The sequence below is a fragment of the Acomys russatus genome, chromosome 4, assembly GCF_903995435.1.
Source record: "Acomys russatus chromosome 4, mAcoRus1.1, whole genome shotgun sequence".
Taxonomy (NCBI): domain Eukaryota; kingdom Metazoa; phylum Chordata; class Mammalia; order Rodentia; family Muridae; genus Acomys; species Acomys russatus.
In genome coordinates, this window is record NC_067140.1 from 32,295,267 (window position 1) to 32,310,787 (window position 15,521).

The 15,521-nt window shown below is 38.5% G+C and overlaps 1 long non-coding RNA gene across 2 annotated transcripts in view; it reads right to left on the reverse strand.

Moving 5' to 3' along the window:
- Positions 1-15,521, reverse strand: part of LOC127187922 (uncharacterized) — a 77,299-nt gene that overhangs the window by 13,769 nt on the left and 48,009 nt on the right. For both annotated transcript variants that reach the window (XR_007830512.1, XR_007830511.1), the window contains exon 2: positions 11,504-11,601. This is a non-coding gene — a long non-coding RNA (uncharacterized LOC127187922). The remainder of the gene's footprint in view (positions 1-11,503; positions 11,602-15,521) is intronic.

Consider the following 15,521-nt stretch of genomic DNA (forward strand, 5'->3'; position numbering starts at 1 on the left):
GTTCCTGAAGAAACGTGAGCCATCTCTCCAGACACCAGAAAATAACTCTAACAAATGGTACAGAATAGTTTAAAATCAGTGTCTTCATTTTAGTCCTTTAGTTAAATGAGCCCTTTTCCCTTATATATTGCACATACTCTGTACCTTTAGGTAGTAATGAAACACACAGAAAAAAAAAAAAAAACTAGCCACTGTTAACACAATTTCATTGAAAAAAAATGGCTTCCTCATTGAAAGTAAAACAAAAACTCTACCAAACTCTTCCTGGAAACTATCAAATTGAGAATATGGACCGATAGATTTCTTCTAAACTATGAATACAGTTAACAAGCATACAGAGCCACTTTATCCTGCCGTGAATTCAGGATTTTAATTTTATTTTAAATTCAGTGTTCCCAAGAGGCCAAAGGAATTACAGGGGGCTCTGAGGGTGCCAATGTGGGTGCTACGAGCCGAACTCTAGTCCTGTACAAAAGCAGTTCCTCCTCCTAACCACTGAGCTGTGGCTCCAGTCCCATTCACAGGTTTAAATTTTCTTTAAAAACTTTTATTGGCATGTGTCCAAGTGCACCTTAGCACATATACTGTGAGTCAGTTCTATCCTTTCACAATGTAGGTTCCAGAAACTAAAATCGGATCATCAGGTTTGGTGGCAAAGTGCCCTTACATACACGTGACTAAAGTCACGATTTCTTATGTCATCCTAATAAATTCCTACAGTGTACTTACTTCATGAGTGTAAGGCAAGAAGTCTTTTCAGACTCTTTGTGTGTGGCATGTGTGTGCACCTGCGTGTTGATGCACCTGCCTGTGAGAGCCCATGTGTGCAGAGACAGACTGTTTGGTGAGTAAGCCCTGGGAGCAGCCTGGACCAGCTTTATATGTGGGTCCTGCCTGGGCAGCACGCCCCTCATCCCGCCACTTCAGACCTCCTTTGAAAAAAAGGCAAGTCACCATCTGTCTTCACGGTGCAATGTCTGCATTGCAGAAAGGAAACTACAGCTTTCTATATTGAGTTTTCTTTTCTTTTTTTCTTTTTCTTTTTATAGACCAAATTCTGATAAAACTTAACAAAGTCACTGACTCATTTTTTTCCTAGAATAAAACACTTTAAGCCTTTTAAGTATAAAAATACAAAAGGACACGAATTCCTTATTAATGTCACATTCCTATGATGAATTTTTCAAGCAGTCAAAGAACTGAAGTTTTGGGGAAAATTCCATTTAATAAAATCATAATAAATATATTTACAACTTAAATATCACTTAAATGTGGTTATTGTGCACTCTGTAACCCAGGCTGACCCTAAACTTATGGTAATCCTCCTGCCTCCGCCTCTAGAGAGTTGGAATCACAAATGTGGGATACCATATTCAATTCTCCATTAAATTCTGGAACCACACAACTGTACTGAGGTAGAAAGTTAAATGGAAAAAAATCAATTAGGCAGAAACAAACAAAAAGGATCTTTTATGACTTTTGAAGCTGTAAGATATAAAGCTTTTAAGTGGCAGTAAAATGTACGCCCTTTCTTGCCTATGCGAACAAGTCAGTATCTGTTTTCTACATTCAGTATTTTGATGGTAACTGTTGGTTTGCTCTATCCTGCCCACTAAAATTATGTAATACTCTACCCTTTAATTATAATAAACCTTAGCTGGGAATGGCAGTGTGCACCTTTAATCCCAGCACTAGCAGGCGGAGGCAGAAGAGCTCTGAGTTTGGGGCCAGCTTGGTTTAGAAAGCAAGTTCTAGGACAGCCAGGGTTATACACAAAAACCCTGTCTTGAAAAACCAATAGTAATAGTAACAACAACAACTGTGCTCAGCAAACCAAGACTAATGAATTTTGTCCTGGAAATGCATATTGGAGAACTAACAAATAAAACGCATCGGGGAAGGCTTGGAAACATTTAAATACCTCAGGCTTGACCAAACTTTTGATGCTAACGTGATTCAGTGCTATCATCTGCAAAGTTAACACTGTATTAAAAACATCTGTATTTAAAAAAAAAAAAAACTCATAATGTTTTAAGACTACAGTTTTTGCTGTGCCAGTTCGCAGCTATCCAAGGCTGCACACAGCTGCAGCTCACACGCCACAAGGGACAATTCTGTATCTCTTTGGCTCAGTATCCTTATTATCCCCCAGAGGGTGGGGGTTGATGATACAGACAATTTTCAGACTACTGCAATCTGGGGCCAGCAAAATGGCTCACTGGGTAAAATGCCTGCTGTACCAGCCTGGTGAGCTGAGCTCAATCTGTGGAAGCCACATAAAGGTGAAAGGAAAGAACTCCAGAAAATAGTCCTCTGGCTTTCACATGTGTGCTATGGCATGTGTAAACCCACAGCTTCTCTCTCTCTCTCTCTCTCACACACACACACACACTTACAAGAGTACTGAGGTTTTAAGTCAAATATGCTAAACTTAAGAAATCTGTATGTATGCCGGGCAGTGGTGGTGCACACCTTTAATCCCAGCACTTAGAGGCAGAGACAGGTGGATTGCTATGAGTTCAAAGCCAGCCTGATCTATAAAGAGTCCAGGACAGCCAAGACTACACAGAGAAACCCTGTCTCAAAAAAAAAAAAAAAAAAAAAAAAAAAAAAAAAAAAAGAAAGAAAGAAAGAAAAAAGAAAAGAAAGAAAGCCACATTTAACTAAACAAATATCAATAACCAGTTATTTTTCAAATAATATAAATGAAAACTAAAGATCTTGATCCTATATGGGTGATGTGTGATCTTGTTACAGAGTTTTGACACTCATCAGTCACAGATGAACTGGGGAGATGGTTCAGTACTTGTTATGCAAGTTGAAGACCAAAGTTTAGACCCCCAGAACCCATGAGGAAATCTACCTCTAAATCCAGTGCTCTAGGGACAAAGCAGAGGGATTGAGGGAAGCAGACTAACCAGACTATGCAAATCAGGGAGTTCTGGGGTTCACAGGAGAGCTCCTACCTCAATACATAAGGTAGAAAGCAATAAAGTAATACACCTTACATTAACTTCTGGCCTCCTTACAGAAGTACACCCACACATATATGGACATATGTACACACACATGTTCACAGATCCAGAGATACACTACTAACCATTGCATACAGGAAAACATGTCATTATAAATATAGGGCCTGACTCAAGGCCCCAGATATCTCTACCCAAATCCCTCCCTACTCTCCTTACATTTTGGTTACAGTAAAAAAATGAAAAACCAAGTTTCTCTCATCTTCAAAAGTTTGAATTTGTTTTTAAGGTTTTACTTTTTAAAAAGCATAAAAATGTATGTGTGTGTATGCATACATGCCAGTGTCACATGAGCACAGGTGCCCGGAGAGGCCAAAAGCATCAGATCTCCTGGCGCTGGAGTGATAAACTGTCCACTGTAGGTACTCATAGGTACTCGGAGTCAAACTCAAGTACTCAGGTCTTCTGGAAGAGCAGCGAGTGTTCTTAGCTGCTAAGTTATCTCTTCAGATCCTCTATCTCTGTTTTGAAAAACACTGGAATTTCCTAAAGCTTACATTTATAAGCTACTGGTTAAGAAAAGCATCCTTTGTGGGCACTGATAGTTCCCTGGGTGAAGATGTTTGCTACCAAGCCTGATAACCTGAGTTTGAACTCTGGGACCCACAGGATAGAGGGAGAAAACTAACATCTACAAGTTGTATGTGTACACACACACACACACACACACACACACACACACACACACACACACCATAAATAAATAAATAAATTAGCCTTTAGTGTTATTTCACACTGAAAGGAATGTCAATAAAGCCATGTAAAACTTAAGTTCCAAGCAACAGTTTGCAGGACGTTTATCAAGCATGCGTGTGCAGCTTTAATATAAATAATCAGAAAATATTAAGTGGGTCTTACAATATTTTCTTTTCTGAGACAACTTCTGGTACTACTGTACAACACAGAAAACATTTCACAGCAGTTACAGAACTGAAAAGCAAACAGTGGAAAGTACAGTGCCAAACAGAGGCCTTAAGGATTAAACGCCAGGATTCTGAGATGTACAAACCTCACTATTTCAGGGGGAAATGTTATCTATTTATGTAAGTATCCAGACAAGCTCTGTGCTCATAGAAATATTAAGTTCGTCCCTAGCCCTGCCAAAGTCAGCACCTTGCCCTTCCCAGAACGCTCTGGAGCACTTCCTAATGTACCACTTAACACATCAGAGGGAACTGTAACTTCTTTCAAAGCAAACTAGCACTGTGCCTGTGCTGGTCTGGAATGGCTCTACAAACCCACCTACTCTAGACATGTGGCTTCCCCAGACACAAAGCCAGTGCATCCTGCCACACCACCACAAGGTAAGCAAACTGGGCAGTGTAGACCATTTGAAAAAGATATTTCTCAAGCTTTACTCAACTGGCAAGTTAAATAAGAACAGAGTGAGGACAAAGGGGAGGCCGTTCCTGCTGACCAGCAGGGGACCAGCAATGTGTATGGATATGAAACTGAAATCACTTTAAACAGAATCACATACAGAATTCCAGCCACTTCTTTCTTGTTTTCTCCCAAGACTTTCAAGTGCTCAAGTACAAAGACAATGCGAAGTTGAAAGGAATTAGGAAAATCCCACTCGCCACACATATCAAGACGTTCTTAAACAATATACAAATGTGATTTAGCACAAAAACAAAGGAACAGTTTTACAAGTTATAAAACATCAACCACAATGCAAGATATTTTCCCCACTTTCTCTGTAAGTTTTATCACACAACTGCCTTTAAAACAAAAAATTGATATCAGATTTCCAAAACCTCATTACAAATCCCTTCATCAAACGTGAGTGAAGAAACTTCCTAATGCTTCTGAGAAATGGGTTGTCATGACCAGTCATACCTCGATCGGCAGGTGATTCCAGGTGATGGAAACAGAATGTATGTAAGAAACCATATGCCACTTCATGTCAAAGTACAGTGTTTTGCCTCAAGTGTTCGTAGGACCCGGTCTCAAAGATACTCATCGTGCAAAGGAACACTGTGAGCCAAAGGCAACACAGGTAACAGCAAACCTGGGTTCCCCTAAAGAATCCAAACAACTTCTCAGTACCAGGAAAGCCAAAGAAGTTTGCTCCCTAAACATAAAGGCATTTGTGATCCTGGCATCTACTTTCACGTCATTTTTGCACACATACTTTTCCACAAACAACTAAAGAAACACTCCCGGGGACCTGTGTACAGGTTTAAGAACACACCCAAGTTGACAGAAGAGAATTGCCCAAGCTGGACCTGCTTGACAAGCACATTTTGCCAACAAGGGCAAAGTTCAGTGCAAGCAAGAGAAAGCCAAATACAGGTCCACACTCATGCTGATAACACATGCAAATTCTTACACCCCAAAACAGACAGACACCATCCACAAAAACACACTTGCCAAAAATCTGGCCCTCTCATAAGCCCACTCCTCCCCTCCCCAGGAAAAAAGTTCAGGAACACCAAGGTCCTGAGCAACCACGATTACAGAGCGTGCTAAGTGTAGGGCAAGCGGACAGAGCAGAACACAAACCGTAAGAGCAGAAAGCACACCGTCAGACACCCAAGCACAGGCCACACGGACAGTTCAAAGGCAGAAGGCCAGACCACCAGTGTGTGGCCGCCTGTGACCCCTCAAGCAAGCACACAGATCCCAGAGGCCTCCTGGCTCATGGAAATAATGCAAGCCCAGCATGGACCCTCTCAGGCCGCTTGTCCACACCCTGGACAAGAGTGCCAGGCCCTCGCCCACCCCAGGAACTGCTGGTGGCCTTCTAATGGGCCAGACAGTCCCCCAAGACCCTCGGAAAGCGGACAACCTCTTATCGCCCTCTCGGAGGCGGCCATGACAGCAAAAAAGAGCAGATTTTTTACGACAACTCCCACAATGCTCGCGGACTACAACTCCCAGAGTGCAGCGGGCGGCCCCGATGTTAACCCTGTCCTGGCTCCAGGGCTGGCGAGCCCTGCACTCTGCCTCGTCCTGAAACCAAACTGTTGCACCTACTTTCAACCGTCACAATCCGAAACAAACTTCAGAATTTTTGACAAACAACTAAAGTTATGTTATCTCGACACTTTCCCTTATCATAAAAATAAGCTCAGCTTCTCAAAATATTATCCCTGGCTGAATACTTTTTGTTAATCTCCAGAGATGTCACACTGTCAAATAGTCACCTTTGCAAGGATACATTTAGGCTCAGTTAATTTTCCCTTTAACCTTTTTAATTTTCTCGGCATTTTTCTAAATTATTATAGCTCAAAGAATCTTGTAATCAACACTGTTAATTTAAAATGCATTTTCTAAAATGCTGGGAATCAAGAGAAAGACCATCCTATAACTGCTACAATGCCCTGCATCTCTCCATTTAATAAAAAATTTTCTTCAAATACATTGACTTTAAAACCTCATGAAACTTCAAGTGAGTCTTAATAAGAAAAATTAATTGTGAACAGTATACATTTTCAATTTAAAGCTAAAACTTTAGGAAAAAACCCTTATGTGCTAACAACATTTCCCTTTCGCCACAGAAAGACTACCACTACCAACAACATATAATGCCAATTTTTTCCTGGCTTTAGAATGTGAAAAAACAACAAATAAACATTCTCATAAGATTTTTTAAAATATACTTAGAATTCATTCTTTTGGGAAACTACACAATTGCACATTTTATTCATGAATGAACTCTTTCAAAGTCTGTTTCAATTTAGCTAAAAATAAGAGTTTTACATGCATTTCTTTCAAATATTTTGGCCATAATTTCAGTAAAGATTAACAACTAATTTTTAGAGATTATTTTATCATCAATATAACTTTCAAAGTCCATGACGTACAGACACAAACTAACAGGCCCAGATAAGTAACTGACTGAGAGACAAAACCACTGTTTGGGGTTTGATGCACGTACTAAAATAACAACTAGAATTCTTCTAAAGTATCTGTTGTTTTTCCTATTCCTAAATACAAATTCAAATGTACATGATGTCTGTTTTTCCCCCACAGAAGTATTTTGCAATTTGAAAGGGAATTAAAAACATATCAGGAATTCCAGACCTCATAATGCAGATACCCTAACACACATACACAACTCACGAAAGTCTTGCTGTATAGATACATCTATATGTTAACAGTAAAATTCTTCAAGTTGTATTTTAAATGATTTCCTACTTAACGTTACAGTTAGTTTATTGATATATGTTACATCTGATAAAGTACAATGAGAAAAATCCTTATCTATCTTTTACTTTAAACTTATTTCAATTTGTACTTTCATAAACAATTATGACAAATGCTACACTACATAGTAAATATAAGAAGTTTAAATATGTGTGTCTTTGAATTTTTAGTTTGTTATACTATTCTACATTTTAGATTTTTCTAATTTTCACTTAGCACTTTAGTTAACATCTAGCCAGAAAAAGTTTCATTTCCCCACATTTTTAAATAACTATCAAAATATAAACAACTAATGCATATTTTATATATTATTCTCTTGCTGTTAAATATTTGATTTATAAGAAAGGCTCAGAAACAAGGAAAAAAATGAAACTTATCTCAAATATTTATCCATCCTTCTGACTTTCCTCTCAGGGTTATGAAACTATATTTTCTATTAGGTCAATCATATTTTCTTTTATTTTAACTGTTACAATAAAAATTAAAGTCATTGTATTAAAGAACTTTACATAAGAATTACAATAGAAGAACCTTTCTAAGTTTTTCTGCTTAACATGGTCTTTATCTGAACATACCTTGTCTGAATGAAAAAAGTAAAGCATTAAACTTCACATTTGATAGTAATAAAAGTATCTTGATAGAAAGAGAATAATCTTATTGTAGAGATGAAAGTTTTAACTTCATACGAAGAAACAAACTATTTTCTAGCAATGTTCTTAAATTCTATTTTATTACATGAATTTTTAACGTGTGGTTTTTTTTGAAACCTAAATTCTCTACTAAAATTTTAAGCCTGTTTACATCTAACTGTATTAATATATAAATATATTTGAAATTACCAGATCTTCTGTGTGCTTTGAGAATATATACCTGTCAACTAAAGATAAACATGAGAACCTATTTCTTTTCTCAAATGTACAGCTGGTGATGCGTCCAAAACATGCAGCCTTGTGCAGTTATAAGACAGTCTATGTTTAATTTCTGTAACCACTTCCTTGTTGTTTTAATTTAAAATAATATTTAACAGAATTTTAAACTGTATGCTTTTATAAGCCGGCCAGAGAGACAGTATGCTTAAATATTGTAACTGCATTTTTAGGCTATTTGCTTTTAAACATCTGCTTTTGGTCATGGAAGTTATATCATCCATGCAAATAAACCATGCTGATAAAAGTATTATTAAAAGTAGAATGTGTTGCTAATATTACAATACGCTCAAAAATTAGTCTACCTATGCTTATCTTACATTACTGCTGTAACATAATTAACAAAACCTAAAAAGAGGCCACACATGAAGTGCAGGGTTTTTGGCAGATTAAACAAATTGTTTATATTTATATTCTGACCCTTCAAAACAAGTATTTTCTACTATGCATTTAAGCATCTCTCCTGTTATTTCTCAAACTTAATTAATTTTAATTTCTTGGGCTGCTTTTCAAGCAAAGACAAGTCTTTTAAAATCACCCAAAGAGTATATTTTATGATTGGATTGGTCAACGTTTATGTTTAGGATAGTTTATCTAAAAGAATCCCTTTGTTTCTGACTTTGCATCATAAATATAACCTTCACTTTAATTTTGTCATGTTTTAACTACTTTTCAAAGATTCCTCATGAGAGACCTATATTGGTAGTCTATGACAAAGAGCAAGCAAAATGCTTTAACTCTCTTTAACAAACAAACTAAACTTCTTAAATAAAAACATGTAATTAACTACTCTTATTTAACTTAATACTCAACCTTTCTGTTACTTCCGAGCTCTCTATCAATTAGGAAAAGCAGAGTGGAAGTATTCATTACTTGTTACCCTCTAACTAAAATGTCCCCTTATCAACTAATAAATAAAGTATAGAAAATACTTTCTTACCTGAAAAAAAAAAGAAAAGAAAACTTTTAACTTTAAAAAAAAATCTCCAAAAAAGGCAAAGAATGAAAGAAAAGAAAAGAAGAAAAAGGAAGAAAAGAAATGCCTACAGTGTTTTAGGAGATAAAATGTATGATATTTTCTTATAGAAACAAAACAACAAAAATAAAAATAAATCTAAGTAAATAATTATGGCCACTCCTGCCCTATGAAAAATCATAATGGGGTGAAAGATATTTGAATTTCTGTATTTTAGTGTTAAATATCAAATGCTGCAAATGATTTAATTAATGCTAAAAACTTGGTTTAAAAATCTTGTTTTAAATTTTGTAAAAAACTATCATAACTTTTCAGCTCCTTCTAGCCACAGTTGTTCTATAGTTTATCTTGCTGTTAACATGTTTGGGGGGGGGTAAAAGGGTCTTATTTATGACTCCACAGTTTTAATCTCTTATCCTTCATATGGTATCCTTTTATGATATTCTATCATTAACTATCACTATCTGTCTTCACACATTTTCTAATATATAATAATGTCTGTTTAAGACATACTATTTATAACCTCAAATATAAAATGAAATTTAAAAACCCCAAAGCCTAAAATGTCAAACCTTAAATGTCTTTCTAGCTCTATATCAATTCTTCAAAATGAAATCTTCAGAACACAGTACACTCTATGGTGGATAAACTAAATATTCTTAGATTATGACTTAGTCTGGATCTTAACAAACAAGTGTACTGTTTCTCCCGCCTCTCTCAGACCATAATTTTCTCCCTGATTCAGATCAGTCACTATGTCACCTGCCTTCTATGCAAGAAAAAAAACTTTCTGTTCAGAAAACTTCGGAATTCCTTGCATGTCTCTTTCATTTCTGGAGTACTCCCTTTGTTTCAGATTCTAGAGAGGGGAAGCGATCATCATTCTGTTATTATTTTTTCTCCAAATAATGTTTCCAAGACTTGTTTTCTCATTCTTCCCTCAGTACAACTGCACCACACACCATTCAGTTTCTTTCCTTTTTCTTTTTAAAAATACAACAACAAAATTTGCCTAACAAGTCTCTCCCCCAAAACTTGATGGCATTTCCTCACTTTCTTTTGGGGTTTGGATGTAAAATACAGCCCAGCTAAGATCCTTTCTCCTTACTCTGAACAGAACCAATTTCTAGTCCCTGGCAATTTCTCTTTCACCTTGTCTGCCATGGCATGGCAGGGACGATCTGAGGGTTCTCATACAGATGAATACGTGAACTTGGAGAGCACAGGTGGGTAGAATGCCAGCCACAGCCTTGACTGCCCAACACTGAAGGCATCTTGCTAGCACTAACCTGGATGCTTCAAGGGCAATCTGAAACATGTAAGTTCTGTATAGATAGACATGGGGGAAATGTTGCTCCTATATGCCACTCTTTGCAACCTTTGATTATCCCAGCTAACTGCTCTAAAGGGTGTGATCTTTATGAAATAATTTTGCACGTGCACAGACAAGGTCTCTTTCAGGGGTAGATGAGTTGATCACTCTCAGGCCCGATCCAGGCCTCTGGTAGAAGCCGTGTGAACTACCAAGTCTCTCCACTCAACACACACTTTTAAGTACTGATGCTTCTGTTGCCTGGCCACATGCTCATGAGAGGCTGAAGGTAAACATTTAACCACCCTGTGTCTCCATTTATTCATTTCTAACTTGATTCCATCACCCAGCACAGCAAGCAGACCCTAAAATAAGAGCAGCCAGGGATGACAATCCAAAGACAAGACAAAGACTAAGCTAAGGTGGCATTTATGCCTCAACTCTGTCCATTTTTCCCAGCCATTCTTCCTGCAATGGGGGCTAAGGGATACAACAGGGAGAGCTTCCAGTCTTCCCAAACTTTTACAAATTGCCAGTCATCAACTAGTAAGACATTGGTGCAATAGTGCTATTTTTAATTTTAAAAATGCCAAAGTAAAAGCCTCTTAACTTTGTTTACAGACAAAGTAGGTACATATTTTTTACAAAGAAAGAGACATAAGTGGGTGCAGAGCCACAAAGACCTCTTCGCTTCATGCTCAGCATCACCAGCTTCTTCTCCAGCAAAAAACAGGCAAACTAGGCAGGCAAACTAGCACATTGGTCCCCCATTCAGGAACCCAAAGCCATCTTAATGGTGGGGGGTGGGAGGAGAAAGACAGGCACAGTAGGGAGCCTTTCAACCTGCAGAAAGCCGCTTTCCAATCCAGCCCTGGCCAGTGTAATTGTAAAAAGAAACTCAACAAAGCTTTACCAATCTTCAGAACAGATTCCTGTCCCGTTCTCTGCTCTGGACTCCAAGGCACATCAATCTGACTCATTAGTTTCTATCAAGGCTGTCTGAGATTTAAAACAAAGTACTGAGCATACACTTAGTTAAAAGCAATTGCTTAAGAAGCCAAGCTGTACCACCCTAAACAGCAAGAGATTAGCACAGACTACTTACCAGGTCCAGCACTAGCTGCCAGTGATTCTTCATTGGCTTGATCCCCAGAACTGCCAAATTCTCTCCCAAACTTCCTTTCCATGTAAGAAACCAAGTTCCTAGAAATAATCAGAGTTTCCTTCATTAACTTTTAAACATAAACTACAAATCCAACCTAAGATTTTACAGCATAAAAGTGGACAACGCCCCCCCACCCCCCGCCGCAAATCCCTCTTTTAATTCCATCTCTTTTAATTAATTTGGCAAAATTGCCTGCCTTCTCTGTTCTGCATCCTAGCTGGACATCACTCTGAAAAGGAAGGATTCAATCCATCTCTACACACACACACACACACACACACACACACACACACACACACACACACCTTTCCCACTTCACTTAAAACCCTCTGTTAGCACACCACCAGCTTCCCTGGTTCAACTGTACTGCAATAATCCTGGCCAATTTTCACAAAGCTTCTCTCCTCACAGAAATGTAAAATGTAAAATGAGGGGGCTGCACCGGACCAGCTCCATGGTCCCATTTAGCTCTAACATTCTATAAGTGGCCATGAAGATCCAGAGAAACTGGAGTATTCCCACGTAAGCACCCACATTTGGACCTAGTGCTATATGTGTTCCTGCTGTCTCTCTTCATTCAGCCTTCCCTCCCCCTCCCAGACAGTGATGGTTTAGCAAAAGGCTTCACTGAAAATTTCCTTTCGAAGTCTACAGAGCCCAGACCTATGGCAGCTCCACCACAGATCCTGTAAGTGTACAGAGAGAGCACATTGGGTCAGTTTTCCGAATTACTTTTTAACAACCAAAATTCACCTTTTAGATATAACCCCATTCCCCCGTCCATGATGCTATTTATATAATAATTCTTCCCTTACACGTTATCTAACTTTCACAATGTTAAAAGACACACCGTTGATGAACATTGTGCTTCTGAGAAAATGTGGCTGGGTCATAATTTAATATCTACTTTTCTCCGCGCTGAGCCCTGCTTTGCTCTCATCCTTTCAATCTAATTCATTTCTTTCTCCAAGAAACGAGCTGGCATCGCCATGAAGATAGCCTCACTCTTTTCTTGGAGACCAAAGTGTTTGATGACGTGGCAGCACGTGTTAGTTAACAGGAATCAATCAATCTGCTTGCGAAGACTCTGACGTCAGTAATTAGAGGCAAACCTAACACTGGAACCTGGAAGTAACGCAGCTCTTCTATGAAAAACTTTTTCATTTATTAACTCCATCTGAGATGGGCTTGGATTTAAAACTTTCAAACATCCCTTATCAATCTGGGCAGGGATGGCACATGCCTGTAATCCCCGCAGAGGCAGGCAGATCTCCGTGAGCTCGAGGCCCGCCTGGTCTATGTAGTGAGTCCAGAACAGCCAGGGCTACAAGAAGCCCTGTCTTGAAAAAACAAAAACAAACAAACAAGCACATCCCCTATCTTCTGTTTCTTAGTCGAGCGCTTTTAGCCACAAAACTACACTTCTCTTGTTGAAAGGCAGTTTTCAAGAAATCAATGATGCGGTTCTGTCATTCTCTTTTCTAGCACCCCATGTTGAGGGCAAATTTAAAGTCTTTTCAAAAGCTGGTGCTGAGTTTGTGACAAGCTACTTCAGAGTAAGTTCATTTTATACTTATTAGCTGAAAAGTAAACAGATGTCCAGGAAAACACACCTTCTTCCCTGGGTAAACAGAAGCGAAGCTTGGACGGATCCCCACCTGCCTTGGGGTTTATGCAGGTGACCCCTTACCTCCCAGTGACTGTACAGTTGAGCTACATGCCCGCTTCTCATGCTTTTAATTTTGTAAATCCCAGCAGCATCATGATACAGCAAGGAAATCAACACCACTGAATCTGGACCGTGCACCTGAACATTACCCAAAAATAACTCGTCCCTTTTGGAGGTGTTTTTCTTTCTGTGTCTTCATGGCAGTCACACGCACGCACACACACACACACACACACACACACACACACACACTACAACTCTATGACTTAGAACACAGCTGCCATAGGAATAACTATTCAAAACACAGGAGAAGCACTTTTTAAAACACATTGCTCTGGTAATTCAAACCATGTTAGAAGCCAAGTCATCATAGACTCTCTTTTTATAGCTATGTGACCACATTAGACTCTCATCGAATTTGTTCCATGACATTGGCTGTTTTCCTTCCCTCTCTTCCTTCTTTTCTCCCTCCATCCTTCCCTTTTTTATGTCCTTCTTTCTTTCTTTTGAGGCAGGGTCTCACTCTGTAGGCCAGACTGCCTTCAAACGCATGATGATCTTGCTGTCTCAGCCTCCAGGGTGCTATGCTTTCAGGAATGCCACCATACACTGCTGGCTATTCTAGTTTCCCTCTAAAGTTCTCATCTGTGAATCTACCATCCTCACATAGCGTGGCATCAGAACTCCAAAATCTTTCAGCATTTAACGCAGTAAAGATAAATGATTCTTATTTTTCTGTTTTTGGTTTGTTTCTTTTTCATTTTGGGTTATCATGCTTTTCCCCAATATTTAAATCTATCAATAATTTTTAAATGCAATAAAAATAAAATGAATAGTCTTTTTATACAGGATTTCCATTACATACCCACTTATAAGTTACTGGTCTCCTAAGAACTAAAGCCCTGCTCATGAGTCCAAAGAAACTTTAAATCTATATAAATGCACATAACATCTCATCCTAATGAGATTTTATAGGTACATGCAGTATTTTCCCAAGGTTTTTAGTATTTCTCACTGTTTATTACAGACATTTTCAAATGAACTAGGAATGGTATAATAAGCACCCAGGCATACATCACCTCTAGTTAATAATTACCATTTGTGAATATTTGCCCCATTGGGTTTTTTTTTTTTAACTAAAATACTCTGAAGGAAATTACAGATATCACATTTTCCTCTCAATTTACATTTTGCATATGGTAAAAAATAAGGATCTTTTCCTACATAACCACAATTCCATCATTATACCTACTCAATTAACAATACTTCTCTAATCCCTGGGCCATGCTCCAGTGTCTCCTCTCAGAACCCGTGTTCCTCAACACCGTTCATCAGCATCCATTCTGTCGTTAGTGAAGTACCCAGAAACCAGCTCTAAGGTAGGCGCTAGTTCAGTCTGCTAGCTGTCAGCACCCCAAGGCTGTGCTCTGAGTATGTGCCCTGCCACCCCTCACATCAGCCTGTCATGCACTTACGTCTGCTGCCCTCGAGCCAAACATGGACAAGAAATCGACAAAAGAAACTGCCATCTCAAGTAGATTGTTTCCTTCGATAATCAGTATTCACCAAGGAGCAAAGAGAACAGAAAAGAGGACCCCAGAGCTTAAGTAGAGTCACATGGCTTTAAATGAGGCTATTTCCCTAATATGTCAGTAACAGTCTATGCAATCAAATTACAGAACATATAAAGATGGTATACAGAGTCAAATTCATTGAATCTCAGATTTGTTTTAATTTCACATTACCTTCCCTCATTTAGCTAATTCATAAGAAGTGGTACTCTTATAATCCACAGTGATAAAATAATTAGGTTATTTCAAAGTTGGGTAGAAGTTAGGTAGGTTTAGAGATTGACCAGCTATAAGGTTTAAGTAGTGATCAGTATAGCTACTTGAATAAAAAAATTCTCTTATCCTTTTGTAGAAAACAGAGGCATAGGCTGGCATGGTGGCATCCACCTTTAATCTCAGCACTCAGGTGGCAAAGGCAGGTGGATCTTTGTGAGTTCAAGGCCAGTCTGGTCTACATAGTAAGTCCCAAGGCGGCCAGGGCTATATAGGGAGACCCTGTCTCAAAAAAACAAGCAAACAAAATAGATGCATAAACTTAAGCCAAAGATTGCTCTTTCTCCTCATCTGTGATTTTTCTCCCCTTTCCTTTTGTTTCATTTTATGAGGTGCAACAGCCTCTTATATATGAGTTTAAAAAAAAAACACCTCAAACAAGAGCTTTGCCGTGTCTACACTTGATGCTGTCTTGAAGGCTTTTCTTCCACGTCATTTAGGGCAG